This window comes from Phoca vitulina, unplaced genomic scaffold, assembly GCF_004348235.1.
Source record: "Phoca vitulina isolate PV1807 unplaced genomic scaffold, GSC_HSeal_1.0 scaffold2, whole genome shotgun sequence".
Taxonomy (NCBI): Eukaryota; Metazoa; Chordata; class Mammalia; order Carnivora; family Phocidae; genus Phoca; species Phoca vitulina.
The window spans coordinates 47,770,064-47,787,315 of NW_022589705.1; the positions used below are offsets into that span (position 1 = coordinate 47,770,064).

Consider the following 17,252-nt stretch of genomic DNA (forward strand, 5'->3'; position numbering starts at 1 on the left):
TCACAGCAGCTGACACAGTGCCTTCTACTCCACAGACAGGCATCACGGCACGGTGGCTAACTAATTATTAAGCAAAATCAACAAGACAGAGAAGGCGGATCTTGTCATAACGATGATGATACTCACAACAAATTCAGAAAGGCCATTTTAATTTACAAAACATTCTCACATACATGGTCTCAAATTATCCTCCGAAGGATGCTGTGAAGTGAGTATTAGGAATCCCGTTTTGCCGATAAAGAGAATGAGTTTCACACACATTGAGCGACCAGTTTACCACTCCACAGCTAGCAACTGGGAAGTGGGGCCTGAAGCCAGGTCTTTGGTTTCTTGGGTTGGAGCTCAGCTGCATCCCACAAGGGTTCCTCCCTCCCTCCTTCCTTCCCTTCTCTTTCTTCCTCCCTTCTGGAAACATTGAGTATCTATTACGTACCAGACGACACCGTCCCAGGCCCCACAGAAACAAAACTAACCAAGACAAGGTTCTGCACCTGAAGAAGATCGTATTTAGTGGGGGAGGCAGACACATCAATGTGCAAATGGAGATGCAATCTAAGGCCCTGACTGAGGGCTCTATGTGCCAGGCACCATTCTAAGGACTTCACATGCTACCATTGTTGAACACCTCAGGAGGTACGTACCACCTTCCCTGTTTTACAGATAAGGAAACGTAGGTTTAGTCACTGAGTATCTTGTAAGTTGCAGCCAGGATCTTCATTCTCTGCTGATTCCAGATCTCACTCTTAGCCTCTCTTCTGTGCTATGTCAACGGAAGCACTGGTACAGCACTCTGCACTGGGGCCGTGAGAGAGCCGGGGAAAGAAGGATTGGCTGCCTGGCAGAATTAGAGAAGGACGCTTTCTGTCGGAAGTGTGCATTCACAAACACCGAAGCACAGGGAAATGAACCAGGTCATTTAAAGATGATCTAGTCTAAGCTGATCCTCAATTCCAAAAACTGAGTAAGAGAATTAAGTATCCCAGAAATATGATTCCATTTAAAGATATTTTTCAGGGTAACTATTAGGTGCAAAGCATTGCCCAGGGAATTCCGTGCAGATTCAAGTTCATTCAAACATTAACTCTTAAGGAGATAATCCTGCATTTGCACTGAGACAGTGAGGGTGAAACCACCTCCCAAGGGCAAGTGTTCTGAAGTGAGAGTGGAAGATTTGGGTTCTCGTTCCAGGTTTATCATCAGTTCACCCTAGACAAGCCCCTCAGCCTCTCTGAGCTCCATTTCTTCAGCTGTGAAAAGCAAGTGTTGGAAGAGATGATGTCTTGGGGTCTCTTTTAGCTCTGATGTTCTATTACTCTAAGACTTATCAAGGAAGTACAGGGAAAGGACTTAAGTGGGAGAGTTGGGTGGGAAGGGAGAGAATAATTCACCTCTTCAGAAGCCCTCTTACCTGAGATGCCTTTGGCACCTGAATCTTGCACGTGCCCAGCAGCCACCTGACTCGAGCTGCCAGGGTCCCAGGCCTGCTCACTCTGTTCAGCCTGGCAAGGGTTCCCCTAAACAATGAAACCATAAAACAGGTACCCAAGAGGTCCCGGTTTGTCAGATGCCTTGCACGTCAGCAGCACTAAGTGGCTGCTGGAGGCATTGATACTATTAACGATTGTTGTTATTAGAGAATTCCAGTAACAAACACCATTCATGGGGAGTCTTCTATGCACAAGGTGCCACGAGGAGTGCTTTCTTACAATTATCTATTTCTCTTGGCAAATGTACTGAGTGTTCTTATCTCTACTCTACAGATGAATCTGTGGCTCAAGAAGGTTAAATACCTTGCCTGAAGCCATACAGTCCTAGTATGTTCTACCTTCACTGTCTGACTTCAAAGGCACAGCTCTTCATCCTCCTGCTACACTTTGTACACCTGTGAGGCTTCCAATCTGGGTAGTCTTCCTTCACTTTCACCTGCAATGAGCAACTGAAAAGGACATACACCCACTAAGCATCATATCATACTTACAATTTGCAAAGTGCTTTCTCCTGTGTCCCATCATCTCATTCTCATAGATGCTGGAGAGCTAGAAGGAGCATTATCTCTATTTTATAGAAGAAGAAACTGACTCTCAAAGGAGGTTGAGTAATTTGGAGGTGTCTTAAACCCACTTGCCATACCAATCACATACTTGTCTACATTTCTGACCACTCTGCTACATCATTTTTCAGAACATTATGTCTTGTGTCTTAAAGTGTATCCAGTTATTTATATTTGCATTACAGAGTGGTTAACAGAGGGCCTTCCCGGAGAGATATTACCAAATGGCAGTTAGTATTTCCTTAAATCTTCTTCCAGGACTAAGTGTATATCATTTCCAAATAACTAAGAATAGTTCAGTGAATCCTAAAGTTTCAAACCCTCATAATGATACAATTTTCTTCTTTCAAAATACCGGTACATTCATCAAACCTCACTCTCTTTACTGAGTTGACAGTGTATACGTGAGCTACATAGAACATTTGAAACTTCGAAAATATCAACACCAAATTGAATTGCTTCTGCTTTAGATTCAGATTTGATTCTAGCTCAGCTCCAAGTAACTGGATGATATTAGACACAAATCGCCCTGGGTCACTTTTTCCTATGAGTAAAATGTAGACTTGTCAGATTTCACAAGAAACAAACAAAGAATCCAGTTAAATTTAAATTTCAGATAAATAATATATATATTTTTAGTTCTTATTTATACTTAGTCCTTGTACTAGAAGAAGTTGTTGTTTATCTGAAATTCACATTTAAAGGAGCATCCCATATTTTATCTGGCAATCCTAAAAGAGAGAACTGTTCTTAATCATCTCCTAGGTTTTCTACTACAACATGCTATGTTCAATGGCATTTTCTGAGAAAAAAAAAAAAAGATAAATGTGCTATTCCCTTGGCTCATAATTATTTTCCCCTGGATCTCTGCACTCAGATTTTAGCTCAATGATAGATTCCTTAAGCCCTTCCTGACTCTCCCAAATAAAGTAGCACCTTTTTATCCTTCCATCTGCCCTTTCCAGTCACTCCTTATCCCATTAGTTTGTTTTGTTTTCATTATCTGAAATGATCTTCTTCACTCCTGTGGGCACATGTTTATTGTCTGTCCCTCTTGTCACTAGAATGTAACCTGCAGAGGGAAGGCTCTTTACTGTCCTGTTCATTGCCGTATCCCCAGCACCTAGAGCAATGCCGGGGCACATGAAACACTTAAATAGCCAAAAAATATCGTAGGTGCTAAAAGTGAGTTTTTTGACCAATGAGGGGTTAAGGGAGTCTAAAGAAAGAGAGTGGAGTATGGGAAGGCTTCTTGGAGGAAGTGGGATTTTAGTAGTGCTATAAAGCAGTGGTTTGGGGGGGAGAGTGGGAGTTGCCTGAATAAGCTTAGCAACATTTTCAAGCTATACCTGTCCCCACCCCCACCTCCCACCCCCCATTATCAGAATTTAGGGTGAAAGATGAGCACTGTTAATGTCAAAGGCTTCCCAGATGACTCTGATATGACCCCTCTATCCCCAGTTGCGAATATCTACCAAAAGAATGCGTGGAATTTGGTTAAGCAGAAAGCATTAGGAGTGGTGTCATTGGTACGGAACAATGTGAGTTGAGCACAGAGAAGAAAAAGTATCAGGGGAGGGCGGGCGGGTATGAAAGCACTGCCCAGATCAGAGCAGAATTGAGGAGTTTGTGCTTCAGTCTGTAGGCAACAGAGAACAAAGTCGGGATTTTTCAGAAGAAAATGAAATCGTAAAAATGAGTCTGAGTAGCTATAGTTTCCACCTGGGTCAGGAAACTATGGTGTACCAAACTCAACTCGCTGCCTATTTTTGTAAATAATGTTTTATCGGAATGCAGCCACGCCCATCTGTTCACTATTGCCTGTGAGTCCAGCACAGTGCCCGTAATGCTCATCCCTTGTCTAGCTCTGCATGCTCTTTAAGATTCTGCCACTGCAGAAATGGCCTCACTGCCAAGGTTTGACTAATTCATGTTTTATGATGATTACATTAATACATTCATCAATTCCGGGGCGCCTGGGTGGCTCAGTGGTTAAGCATCTGCCTTCGGCTCAGGTCATGATCCCATGGTCCTGGGATCGAGCCCCGCATCGGGCTCCCTGCTCCATGGGAAGCCTGCTTCTCCCTCTCCCACTCCCCCTGCTTGTGTTCCCTCTCTTGCTGTGTCTCTCTCTGTCAAATAAATAAATAAAATCTTTAAAAAAAAAAAAAAATACATTCATCAATTCCTAAATACTTCAAAGGATTTTGTATATGTAAGTACTAGGTTAAGTGCTGGATTTCAGAGTTAGACGATTTGTGAGTCCTAAGCCTTGCTCTTCATCTACCATATTTATCATATTCTATCTATATGTGGTTCCTATAACATACATCAGTGGAACTGTAGGGTCTTTGAACCTGGCACAGACTAGGAAGATATAGTTATAAATAACCACATAGCAAGTTCAAGTCTCTTTCTGGAAACTGGTATCTGACAGAGGATTGGCAGGAAGCTTGGTTCCTAGCAATAGCACGAGACACATGAGCAGTCTGGGTGTCATGGCTAAGTTTTCCAGTAAATCCAAAAATATCTGCTCTTACCTCTTTCCCCATATAGCTACACAAACACTAACCTCCATCCTTATCACATTTCTTGTCCTCTTTCAACTCTACGTCTTCTGGGAATGACCTAACATTTTAGGCAAATGGCTGGTTCATTTCCTAAGAACCTCCCTCTGGAAACAGTACTGTCCTAGATGGTTTTAAAAGAGCTTTCAATCTCCTCTGACTAGTGCTGACGGTAACGTGGAAGCAAAATTCCCTTTAAGCTACAGTAGATCATGCAGCATCTATTCAAGAAATATTTATCCAGTTTATCGTGCTAGGGGTTGGGGTTACAGTGATGAAGAAATAACCACTAGTGAATGACTTATGAATAATTAATCTTAGCACCTAGGTAGAGTTTATGTTTCAATATAGGCAATTTAATTACAATGGTAAGGATAGAATGGTGATAATCACTGGGAGTCAAGAGAACCTATAGGACGGTCACCTAACAAAGTCTTGGGGACTTCTTGAAGGATGTTGCGTCTGAGTGATAAAATGAAGGAATTACTAGATGAAGAGGAGGTTGGGGGAGGGGAGCCGAAGGCAAAGTTCTAAAGGCCCAGAAGGAGAATGATATCGGAGTCCTGTGTTAACAGTATGCTATAATCAGTTGCCAATTATCTGAGTATAGCTAAAATGCTTTATGGTCGGTTCTAATCACTCTCTGGTGTATTGCAAAAGGAAGCAAGGGCTTGGCTTTTATTCTACTTTTTATATTATCACTAGATTTTGTGTGTGTGTGTGTGAATTCTGGCCATTATTTCACCTTTTAGCATATCAATTTTCTGATTTGTCAAATAGGGCTAAAAATACCACCTGCCCTCTCAGGACTTTGCAGGGATCCAATGGCACAATGTGTGGGAAATCTGCAATCTCTAAAATGCAAGGGATTATTATTCTAATTCCTGCCGCCACCCAGGCCACTCCCTGTTTCCACCTTTCACTGCCCATCCAGATTTGCTCAGCAAATGCAAGCTCATTTCAATGTCATCTGCTTACAATAAATCAAATAAGGTGATCAAGAGCCAAAAAACAGTTTTTAGATTCTCCCACACTACACAACATGAGAGCCCATATTGCGGTCACAGATAACAGTAGTATGACCATCAGGGAAACTTAGCAGACTGAGCAATCTATAATTCTCTTTGTTCTTCTTGCTCATTTGACAAACATGGAAACTGGTGCAGGGGAAGGTCTCACGAATGGCACCCAGCTAGGGAGTGGTGCTAAACAGGGTCCGGTTCGTTTCTATCACCTCCTTTCTCCAAAGCCCCTGGGTCCTTTCTTTTCTGGTCCTTCTCAAATCCTCTAGAAACCAGTATAGACACAATGCAGTATGATCTGCAAGCAGGGTAGTTTTCCCCATTTTCACCCGGTGAAGCTGTGTTCTAATCCCTCTCTGCTTCTAGGCTTACTGTAACTGACTAGTGCAAGCCTCAACGGTTTAGGAGGCTAGTGGCCACCTTCCAGAAAAGTTGATCAGCTGGATGAACAGCAAGTTCCAAGCTTCAGCAGGAGCTTTCTCTACAGTTGTAAAAGTCTAGGGAACACGTTAGTTGTATTTCTCCCATCACAAAGTCATTCCTTAGGAGAAGTTCAGCAGCAATCCCTGCAAGGAAAAGGTGCTTGTGACTCACATGGATGGAAAAACCAAACTTGTCATTTGGGAAAGGAACTCGATTATGCCCAGGGGAAGGAAGAATTACAGAAGAGATTCGTGACCTAGTTTCAGGTAGTATTTAAAATGAACTTTAACATTTTTATTTCATACTTGTATCATGAGGTCACACGAGTTTGCCAAAATTTCTCTAATCTCTGCTTTGTTTTTAAAAAATAAAGGCAGGCAATCTGGTATAGATAAAAACAACACAAAACAAAACAAGCAAGACAAAAACCAAAAAGAGCACTGTCCTCTTGCAAGAAGAATGGGGATCCAGTCCCAGTTTTATTAGTCACTAGTGTTGAGGGTCTTGGCACGTCACTAAACCTCTCTGGGACTCAGCTTCCTTCTCTGTGACATAGAGATAACATTATGAGTTCTTTTACCTCAGGATCAACTGGAGCAAAGAATGACAGCCCCAAGAAGAATGTGAAAGTGGCTTGAGGATCATGATTTCTGATTCAGCCTCCCATAGCCCAAAGGTCTTATGGGGCTGGGAATGCAGCAAGCCCTCAGGAAATACTTGCCAGTCAAATGGAGAAGTTCTACGATGGGTTCTTAAAATAAAGGGAAGAGAGTGTTCTGAAATTCTGAAAAATTACCAATTGACAAAAATTCTGCTTATTCAATCAACATTGGTAGACTGATGAGTGTTGCAGCTGTGTGAGGTCAAGAATATACTCATAGTTTCTACTGTGGTCCACTCATGAGCAAACAAACACTTTTCTTCTGTTTCAGAGAACCACAGTCAATGCACACATATGCACACATATATACTCAAGCATGTGTGTCCGTACTGACCCTCTTTTACTAGGGAGAAAATGGAGCCTATTGGTAGTATTACTAGTTTGACCTTTGGAGTTCACCCATTTAAATACTATTTATCAGTAATGCCATGTTTGGTTGAGGCACCCCTGTCAGAAAGTTAGAAGACCAAAGAATAGGCCATTTATGAAGAATATATTTGGATACTAGAAATGGAGCTGTACATGATCAACTGTGATTGTCCAATCCATCCAAGGTAGAGAGATTGTCCTGGCACTGAGTCGCTTTCCGAACAGAACTCAGACCTTCTGGGAAATCAAAAACACAAAGCAGGGTAAAGGCCTTGAGTGCAGGGTCCGGGTCATAATTCACCTTTGAAGTCACAGCTACTCACAAGCTATAGGCATCCAATAAATGTTTGATGAATGTATTAATAAGTGAGTGACTGGGCAATGGAAGGAGTTCTGGACTCAAATCAGGGGACGTGGATTCCAGCCCACACTCTATCATCAGCACTGGGAGCATAAGGAAGTCATTCCAAATCTGCCCCTCACCTGTGAAATGAGAGGGTGGAATAAAGAAGCAGCTCACAATCAACAAAGTACAGTGAATTAGCAGATCTCTTAGCTGGGAGAGGGTGCTACGGTCTCCTCTCCACCATACTGTAGTTTTCAGGCTGCCTTGGGGGCAAGGACAAGTGATGTCCCAGGTTGCGGCCAGCAATGCAATCTGAGTGCTGACCAGGCTCCCAGAACTACACTGATAATATTCCCTTCTATAGTCAGTATCTCAGGAAGTCTCACGATGAGGGGAACTAAAATCACCAGAAAATAAATTTATTCAAGAAAAATATTGGCTTCGACCAGCCACTCTACTAATTGCAGAGTAAGCCTGTCAACTCTGAGAATGAAACAGGACCCTTGAAAGTCTTCTCATGTGGAGACAGAACCAAGAACCCTATAGAGAAACAACCCTCCGGATGCCTGAGTTTGTGCAATAGAGCAAATGGCCCCAAGATGCATTTAGTTGGATTTTAATATTCATGCCTTTATGAGTTTATATCATAGTATATTATTTTCCTTGTAATATTTTCATTCTGCAATCAAATTTATTATTATTAAAAAGTACTATAGGAATGGCTACCAGGAACACAGTGCTTTCTACTTCACTAAATGTTTTCAGATCCATATAAAAGACATTTCAGGCCATAGCAATGCCCCCTGAGGAACCATTCAGGGTAGAAGATGGAGAAGATGATGTCTCAATTCTACTGTGTGGAACCTTTCCTCAGTTTGTCTGGGAATGCTTGTAAGGTGGAAATCTAGATGATGTCATGTGCAACATTCACCTGAACGGCCACATAGAGGTTGAACTGGAGTATTCTGAGACTGTGTGGTCAATGGAGAGAGCATGAGTTTTAAAGGCATGGGTTCAAATCTGAACTCTGACTCCTAGAGTTGAGTGACTTTGGACAGGTGACTAAAAAAAATTTTTTTATGGGCAGTAGTTTACTTATCTTTAAAACGTATGCAATAATCTTCCCCATAGTTTCAGTGTGGATGTAAAAGACTGGGAAGCACCTAGCACATAGTAGGTGTTCTATAAATGTTAACCCTCTTTGTTTCTCCCGAAAGCTCTGCCTTTCTGTGGTCTCCTCTGTTCCTCATCACCGAATCCACTAAGTGAGACCTATTGGCTAGTCAGGCAAGCTTCTCCTTCTTTCAATTCCACTTACCAAAATGTATTCTCTTTCTCCCAAAATATATTTGTCCTCCTATTTCTAAAATTTTAATGAAGCCCCACCAGCCTGATATTACTCTAGTGACTTAGGGGCAATCATAAGTTTGAGAACAAAAGTCAATGTGAGAATGAAAGTGTTTTAATATATCATTCTGTTGATGAATTTAGTTAGATATTACATTAGCATAGTATCACAGGATGTACTATTCTTTTTAATACATGCCCTCTTAATATATCCGAGGAATTTATGATAAGGCATACACTTTGAAATGATACCTAAAATTCATTCACAAATGAGTAAAACAGATTTTGGCAGACTTTTACATACAACAGAGTAGGGAATAATAGATTTTGGAGTTTTGTACATGATTCCTTAGAATCATGTACAACCCTGTTCTTACCATGTGAACTATATGGCAAGCAACCACAGTGGCTAACAATCTGGATCATTTAACACTACTAACTAAGAGATTCTGTGGCAAATACTATAATCAAGTGGATTTTGAATAGATGCATGAAGAAGTGAATGCTAGGTGAGTATATGCTTATGAGAATTCTTTTCATTTGGATGGATTATAAAAATGAAGCAATGACATCATTTTATTTGTCTTGGTTTGTGGAAGAGTTTGAAAATTGCTTTTTAAAATTTGTTTCTTTGTTTTGCTTCCTAGTAGAAATGAGAGATGTCTGTAAGCTGATGACATTCGGAAAACCTTAAAACAATACCTTTTTTATGTGGCACAAGAAGTGACTTATAAAAGTACTGAAAATGGGAAAGGCCTAAGATGAGACCTTGGAATACAAACATCCATTCATGAAATGGGTAACAGTGAAGGACATTAGGTAATAATGGATTTTCCATCCTTATGGATCTCACACAAAATCTCTGTAGAGGAAGGGAGGGAAACAAGTCTAAGAACACTGAGAAATACAGTCATTTTCCCCAAGACCCTGAATCAGAATCTGCATGAGTCTATCTAACATGTAGTGAATGATAATATGGCTCACGGATATATAACTAGAAGAGAGAGACAGGGAAAGAAGCAAGAATCAAACACCTGTACGTGGAAACTCAAAAAAAGAACTGAGAAAACCCCACAAGATCAACTCTGAAATGGCTAAACTTAATTCTAGCCTAACGGCATGAAATACAACATTCTCTAGGAAGACCAATGTTTCTACATGCATCTTGAGTCATTGAACGTCAGGGTCTTGGAAGTATCACCTCATGGGTAGGAGCCTAACTTCTGATTAAAGGATTTATAAGAAATTATTATGCACATCATGTGTATTCTAAGGAATCATGTACAAAACTTGATAAGAAATTCACATGAATCAGAGCTGCTATAAAGTATTGAGAGCCTATTATGAGCAAAATAGTCATTGATACAAGTATGTGCCAGAGACTCTTCTAAATCCATGACAATGAACCAAAGTGACAAATATTCCTACCTTCATGGAGCTTACATCCCATTATTTAACATCTGCATAGTCCTAACAACAGCCATAGATGTTATTATTCTTATTTTGCAGGTGAGGAAACTGAGATTTAAAAAAATTGAGTAACTTACCTACAGTGACAGAGCTAGTAACTCATGTGCCAGAATTCAAATCCAGCTCTGTGCAGCTTCAAAGCCTCAATTTTTACCTGCTTTGCAACGCTATCTTCTATAAGCAACAGAAAATGGGTTCTAATGAGCATTAACACATCTACCACAACTCAGATGAGTATTCTCGATTAAAAAAAAATACTTTCCTATTTGCAGTAAACAAACTACAACTTATAAGGAGGCGGATACTCAGTACCAAGTGCCTACCAGTAGGCAGGATCTCATTCAACCAAAATGTATTAATCGGGTACAGTGTCAAACCTTAGACCACTTCTTAGGGATATAAATTAGACAAGTCTAGTGGGGAAGAAGAACATATAAATGGATCATCATAACACAGCATGATAAGGCTGAAATAAAGATAAGCCCAGGATGCTCAGGAGAGTACAGAAAACAGATCAATATAGACTGAAAGGAAGGAATGTTGACCTCTGCATTGAGTTTTAGCCAGCAGGGGTGAGCTTGATGAAGAAAGGCGAGGTGGAGTGAGAAAATGGTAAAGTGCTTTGAGTAGAGAGGCAGAATGATATGTGCAGGGATGTGAAAGACAGCATGGTGCTTGAGAAAATGCAAGCATTTCAGCATGAGGGTAAATTGTGAGAGAGATGCTCCTGAAAACTGGCTGTAGTGTATTTTAGCAATGTGTGTGTTTAGAGAAGGTTGCACACACGATAGAAATTGGGAGGCACACCTAGAAATCTAATAGTGAGTTACAGAATCTATTTCATGGATCTTGGCCAGTATTTAGTTAAAACAACAAAAGAATAAAATAGAATAAAAAATATCAAGTATACCATATGTAGTAAGGTATTGTTTCATAAAACACACACGTATGTTAGGACTGAGTCTTGATGTTTAATGTATGTCTTACTATGACTCATGATCCAAAAAGTTTGGAAAGCACTGATCTATCTGTACCTTCCAACAGGCAGATTGTCCCCTTTGGACTTACTCAACAGGGCTCCCTTGGGGGACCTCCTATCTATCTATTCCTGTCAGGAGAAAAGAGAGGTTGCTTGGAACAAACCTGTCCCAGTTTCTTAAAGACTTTCCATATTCCAAAGTCCATGATCTCATTCTAAATCTCAAGTGGCTATACAGATAAACTACAATGACCAGGGCTATTTCTGAAAAGCAATTAATATTTCCATTTTGCAGAAGTGAGACAAAATAGGCACACAAAATAAAGCTTCAAATGACTCTAAGAAAGTCTGGGGCCAGTAAAAAGTTCTCTGTCCCAGCTATGTTTTCCACCAAATGAATCATCCAGGTACAGAGTCAACGCATATGAGTCATGAAACACACCCTATGTCGTATCTCTCTCTTCTTTTCCTTTACACAGGGATTTTCCCTAAAAATTATTTTTGGATTTTATTCCTCACTTTTTTTTTCCTAAGTCCAGTCAATTTCTCCCAGTCAATTTCTTGCCAGTTTCTCTGCTTTTTGATGTTTTCCTTGATGGTGTTTAATCTTGTTTCTCTTCTCTTTTGTCTGATCATTCTGAATTCATAAAAAAGTTCATATACAAAGAAAATCCATATAAAACATGGCTTTAAAAGGAAAGAACTTAAAATATTGCTGTTTCCTTTAAATTTATTACTTAACTGATTGCAAAGCACAAGAGTCAAAGAGAAAGTTAACAGAAGTAGTTTAATAAATACCTCTTAACTAAATTATCTGGCTAATTTAGGCCATTAAGATACTGGAGTTGATAAAAACAAGTCAAAAATTGACTTTGGGCCTAAATTAATTAGACTTGGTCAATATCAGTAGAATTAATCACACATTTGTCTATGAATCAACAATCAGAAGTCAACGTTGGAAATGACAGATCACCTCTCAAGCCCTAATTATTTACACTTCTCGAAGACTATCTCTCTCTTCTCTGAGCTTTAAAAGCATCAGTTCTTATTGGGAGGAGCTTTTGTAGAACCATAGACTTCTTGAACTTGAAAACAACCTTAGAGATTATCTGGTCCAGAGTTTCTCAATCAATTTTATGAGGTTGAGAACATAAAAAATTATCACATGCTTGGTCCTCATGCAGATTCAAATGGCCCTTTGGTTGGGAGTCTATGCTTTTTATATCTCTACCGGCTAAGAAGTGTTTGTCAATCTCTTATTTCCTGTGGTTCCTGAAAATATTTTTCTTATATTTTTTAAATGAAAATGTAATGTTGAATTTGCTTTATTAAACTATGTATAAAACTCGGGACTTACTGATGCAGTCCAACTCTCCATTTTAGAGACCAGGAGAAGGAATCCCAAAGATGGTAAATAATTTTACCCCAGGCTCTGTTCTCCATAGACCTGGTACAGTATGTACAAAGCACATAGCAAGGCCTGATAAATATTCTATTCAACCATTTTTAAAATGGCCATACAGGCAAAGAGTGAGCAAGGAAGTGAATGAAAATATTTTTCATATTGAAAAATATGAAATAATTCATATATGAAATAATTCATAGTGAAATAATTCACTGTGTTACAATCTCGTGGCTAACGTTTCCTGGGGAGTGTGATTTTCCAGGGGACTGCAGAATTTGTCCTTAATTTCGGTTACATTTTAGTCACTGCCGAGAGCCCCATAGCAAATAGCTGCTGCACGTGAGGGGACACTTGTCTAAGCAAGTGGTGTGAAAACAAATGTTGCTTTGTTTAGAGCAACTCAGTGTCTTCCCTTCCTCCCTGCTGAAATTCAAGGACCTTGGAAAAGGTCATTTTATGAAGTTCTGGTGTGTTTATGAGTAAACTTGAATCATCATATGTCATAATCAGAACCACGAAGCCAAATGCCATGAACCAGATTACCATGTCATCCCCAAATAGGTTATTATGGCAGGCTGCTGGGTCACCAGGATACTCTGGCTGGCCTTGTTTTTCATCTTACTCCCAGGGAGCTCTGGACCATTGCTAACATCATAGCTAAAGTCATTGGAGGGCGCCTGGGTGGCTCAGTTGGTTAAGCGACTGCCTTCGGCTCAGGTCATGATCCTGGAGTCCCTGGATCGAGTCCCGCATCAGGCTCCCTGCTCAGCAGGGAGTCTGCTTCTCCCTCTGACCCTCCCCCCTCTCATGTACTCGCTCTCTCTCATTCTCTCTCTCTCAAATAAATAAATAAAATCTTTAAAAAATAAAAATAAAAAAATAAAGTCATTGGAAAAATATCTTAAATTCATTAGAAAGGACAAAAGGACAAAAGAAATACTTATTTCACTTTTTTTAAATTACATAGAATTAAAGTATCTGAGACAGTCTCAGGCACAGATCACCTCTAAGAAAGCAGAAGGAAGGGGGATGTAGAGTTGATTAGCTGAGTAATTTAGGCACTTAATAAGGAGAGAAGAGTCTATTTTATATAGGGCAGATATTTGAATTATAAATGTTCACTGATTACAGGGATCAAAATTATGGGATACTTGTTAAGTTTCCAGCTCATTCCATTTACTAACCATAGCTACTATTTAATGAGTATCCAAATCCTGGCAGGCACTTGGTGCTTTCTGTGCATTCTTCTGTCATTCCTGCAATAACCATGCAAGACCATTCACTTCATCTTTCAAACTGGTAAGTAGTAAAGCTATGATTTGTATCCACGGTTATCTGCCTCCAGATGATGACTTGGCTTTCAAAGACTCTAGTATCCCTCCAAATCCTCATTTTGCCTTTTAGTAGCTATGTGACGTTGGGCTGGTTACTTAATCTCTTTCCATCTCATTTTCTTTATCTTCAAAATAGGGTTAATGATAGTGTCTGCCTAAGAATTCGTTATAAGTGAAATAGGCACATGAAGCACTTAGTTGGCATAGATTAAGCATTTAACTAGCTTCGGGCTTTTGTCATTATTGTAATGATAGCTTACTATCAGTAGATCCACAAATAACCTGGACAGTTGAGATGCCCAGATACTGAGACTAAACTTTTCTTACTGACCTCAATTATCTGGGAATTTGTGGTAAAGATCAAATCTCAAATCATAATTACATGGTGGGAAAAGATCAGGTCATCGCCAGTGCTTAGGGTCCAAGGAGCTCAGCTTCGGCTGTGGCACATGTGTCAACACGTTTGACTTCAGGGAAAATTGTCTCAGCGTAGGTCAGCGGGCTTGCAAAAACCAACAACCATAAGCTCTTTAACAGGCTGGTTGCTCTGAAAAGAGGAAATCTGAATAAAATCCGTAAGTTCTGTAGTCACTCCCAGTGAATTAGTCCTTTATTTTGAGAACATGGGGGAGTAGAAACCAGTCTCAATCTAGTTGAAAGCAAAGCTTGTGTGTTTTCTAAGTAAAATTTATAGAACGGTAGCAACTATACGATAACATATTGATATGCGAAATAGTTTGATCTGGCATGGATGCTCACTGATTTGTTACTGTAATGTACTTGTTAAAAGAGCCTGGATTCTGGAGTTAGACTTCTGGAATCAACTCTTGGCTTCTCCACTTTTTAACTTCCCAGGCTTAGAAAAATTATTTAATCTCCTTAAAGTTCAGTTTTCTTATGTGTAACATAAACCTTATAAGAATATCTACCTCACTGTGTTGTTTTAAGGATTAAGGGAGATATTGCATAAAAAGGCACTTAGCCCAGAGCCTGATCAAAGAATAAGAGCTTAATAAAATGTTACCTATTGCTACTTGTTGTCAGTCTAAAGCTTTGTGTGTCAAGTAAAAGTTTTGAACCCCTTGTCCATTCATGAGATCTTGGCAATGGGAAAAGCTAATGGTGATTTCTTGGACAGAGGAGATGTCTCTGACAGAAATCTGGCAAGCTGTGAGGTACAGCAGGACAGAGAATGGAGTCTGGACCTCTCATATGTATAAAGCTCAAACTTGGCCAGTCAATTTCTATCATTATCCTGATGGGCTACTGTAGTTCATTCTATATATCATTCTTTTGTGGAGGCCATGGTTTCTCCCTCTGAGCTGGGGCTTAGGGGATAGCAGGGTAGGAGGAGGACTCCTTGTGGTCACGCCTCCAAAGAAGCTGCAGAAATATTTATCAAGGGCTAGGATGCTAGTAGGGGATACTAGTATATTTTATTACTCCTGGCATTGGACATTACTCCTGCTTCCAAGTTAAATATCAAGGCAGGCTACTAAAGTACGATTGCTGAATGCTGTAGAAAACCCATTTGGATTTTGTGTTAGATTCACTTTTTATTCATGATCTCAAATCTCAAATAAAGTCTCAATACTGCCTGGAAGTCCCACTGAGAACTTTCTGTGATACTACGTTCTATCTTCTCCCTTTTCAAATATCCCATCTGCCTCCCCCTCCACAATTTAAATCATCAGATGAGAAAGAACTCTCTCAGTTTTGATTATGTGTACAAACCCATCTCATCAGATTGTTATAAGGATTAAATGAGTTAATAAATGAAAACTACTTACAGCATTACTTGCCACATAGTTAGCTCTCAGTAAATATTACCTATGATGATGATTATTATTACCTGTGCCTAAATCCATTTCCTTCTTCTTCCCTCTTTCACCTGAGAAGGTGTCCCTGCCCCTGACAAATGCCAAGGCCTCAACCTGCTTTCTGGATCCCACTGTCCTTTACTTCCTCTAGGACTGTTCCTTTGATTATTTCCCCTCTCTCTTCATCAGTAACTTCTCCTTCTCTCTGGATTTTTTTCATCAACATAAAAATATGCTTTACTATCCTCAAGTGTTCAACCCACTCTGAATCTGGCTTCTATCCTTATAAGTCCTTTAAATCTGCTCTCCTCAAGATCATCAGTGAATTCTGTTGTCAAAACTGGTAGTCACTGTCTATCCTCAACTTACTCCAACACAGCTGATGGCCATGCTTCTCAACCCAGTGCCCTCTCTCAGGTTCCACACTTCAGGGTTTCCTCTTAACTCTCTAATCATTCCATCTCAATCTTTTCCCCAATCCTGTCCTTCTCTACTGAGTATCTAAATGCTGTCACTTTCCATGGACATGGGGCTAGACTTGTATTCTCCCTCTACATTCCCACTCATGCTCATAGGTTTATGTAAAATGTATGTGCTCTCTCTATCCCTATACTCTGAAGAGTTTTAATCAGGAAAGGATGCTGTATTTTGTCAAATGCTTTTTCTATATCAACTGAGAGGACCATATGGTTCTTCTCTCTCCTCTTACTAATGTGTTCTATCACATTGATTGATTTGCGAATGTTGAACCACCCTTGCATCCCAGGGATAAATCCCACTTGGTCGTGGTGGATGATCCTTTTAATGTACTGTTGGATCCTATTAGCTAGGATTTTGTTGAGAATTTTGGTGTCCATATTCATCAGGGATATCGGTCTGAAATTCTCCTTTTTGATGGGGTCTTTGCCTGGTTTGGGGATCAAGGTAATGCTGGCCTCATAGAATGAGTCTGGAAGCTTTCCTTCTGCTTCTATTTTTTGAAAGAGCTGCAGGATAATAGGTATTATTTCTTCTTTTAATGTTTGGTAGAATTCCCCAAGGAATCCATCAGGCCCAACTCTTGTTTTTTGGGAGTTTTTTGATCACTGCTTCAATCTTGTTACTGGTTATTGGTCTATTCAGGTTGTCTATTTCTTCCTGTTTCAGTCTTGGGAGTTTATATGTTTCTAGGAAGGCATCCATTTCTTCCAGGTTGCTTAATTTATTGGCATATAGTTGTTGATAATAATTTCTAATAATTGTTTCTATTTCCTTGGTGTTAGTGGTGCTCTCCCCTTTCATTCATAATTTTATTACTTTGGGTCCTTTCTCTTTTCTTTTGGATAAGTCTGACCAGTGGTTTACCGATCTTATTAATTCTTTCAAAGAACCAGCTTCTAGTTTCATTGATTTGCTCTACTGTATTTCTGGTTTCTAATTCATTGATCTCTGCTCTAATTTTAATTATTTCTCTTCTAAT

At 39.8% G+C, this 17,252-nt stretch overlaps 1 protein-coding gene across 6 annotated transcripts in view; it reads right to left on the minus strand.

Annotated features, from left to right (window-relative positions):
- The window catches only part of PDE4B (phosphodiesterase 4B), a 522,167-nt gene that overhangs the window by 59,884 nt on the left and 445,031 nt on the right, over positions 1-17,252 (minus strand). The gene's annotated exons all lie outside the window — the stretch shown is intronic.